The following is a 1,022-nucleotide window of genomic DNA, read 5'->3' on the forward strand; positions in this document are numbered from 1 at the left end:
ACTAGTAAATATTATTACAATAACAACTTTGACTTACTTTCCTGCAGTCTGGAGACATTTTCTGCACCAATTTGTGGAGTGAAATGTCTTTATTGGGCACGTTAACACGTTATTATCGCGTTAATGCATTAATTAATTAACGCCGACAATTATTTTATCGCACATTAACAAAGTTTTTATTTTATTATTATTAGTTTGAAAGTCCATTGCTCACTGGCTCTGAATACACATACAGTCAAAACATGGGTCACAGGAGGGGCGGGACGTTGATCAGCCTGCAAATCACCCACCCAAACAAGCAGTGCTGGGAGGCTTCGGCAGACTACGCTGTCATCTTTGTTCCATATTTTTCCACCTGCGATCCATTAACACTGTATGACCTCCCTACAACGCCTGGGCATGCTCCTGATGAGGTGGCGGATGGTCTCCTGAGGGATCTCCTCCCACACCTGGACTTAAGCCAACTCCTAGACAGTCTGTGGTGCAACGTGGTGTTGGTGGATGGAGCGAGACATGATGTCCCAGATGTGCTCAATTGGATTCAGGTCTGGGGAACGGGCGGGCCGGTCCATAGCATCAGTGCCTTCCTCTTGCAGGAACTGCTGACACACTCCAGCCACATGAGGTCTAGCATTGTGTTGCATTAGGAGGAACCCAGGGCCAACCGCACCAGCATATGGTCTCACAAGGTGTCTGAGGATCTCATCTCGGTACCTAATGGCAGTCAGGCTACCTCTGGCGAGCACATGGAGGGCTGTGCGGCCCCCCAAAGAAATGCCACCCCACACCATTACTGACCCACCGCCAAACCGGTCATGCTGGAGGATGTTGCAGGCAGCAGAACGTTCTCCACGGGGTCTCCAGACTCTGTCACGTCTGTCACATGTGCTCAGTGTGAACCTGCTTTCATCTGTGAAGAGCACAGGGCGCCAGTGGCAAATTTGCCAATCTTGGTGTTCTCTGGCAAATGCCAAACGTCCTGCAAGCACAACCCCCACCTGTAGACGTCGGGCCCTCATACC

This window comes from Micropterus dolomieu, linkage group LG18 (genome assembly GCF_021292245.1).
Source record: "Micropterus dolomieu isolate WLL.071019.BEF.003 ecotype Adirondacks linkage group LG18, ASM2129224v1, whole genome shotgun sequence".
In the NCBI taxonomy this organism is placed as follows: Eukaryota; Metazoa; Chordata; class Actinopteri; order Centrarchiformes; family Centrarchidae; genus Micropterus; species Micropterus dolomieu.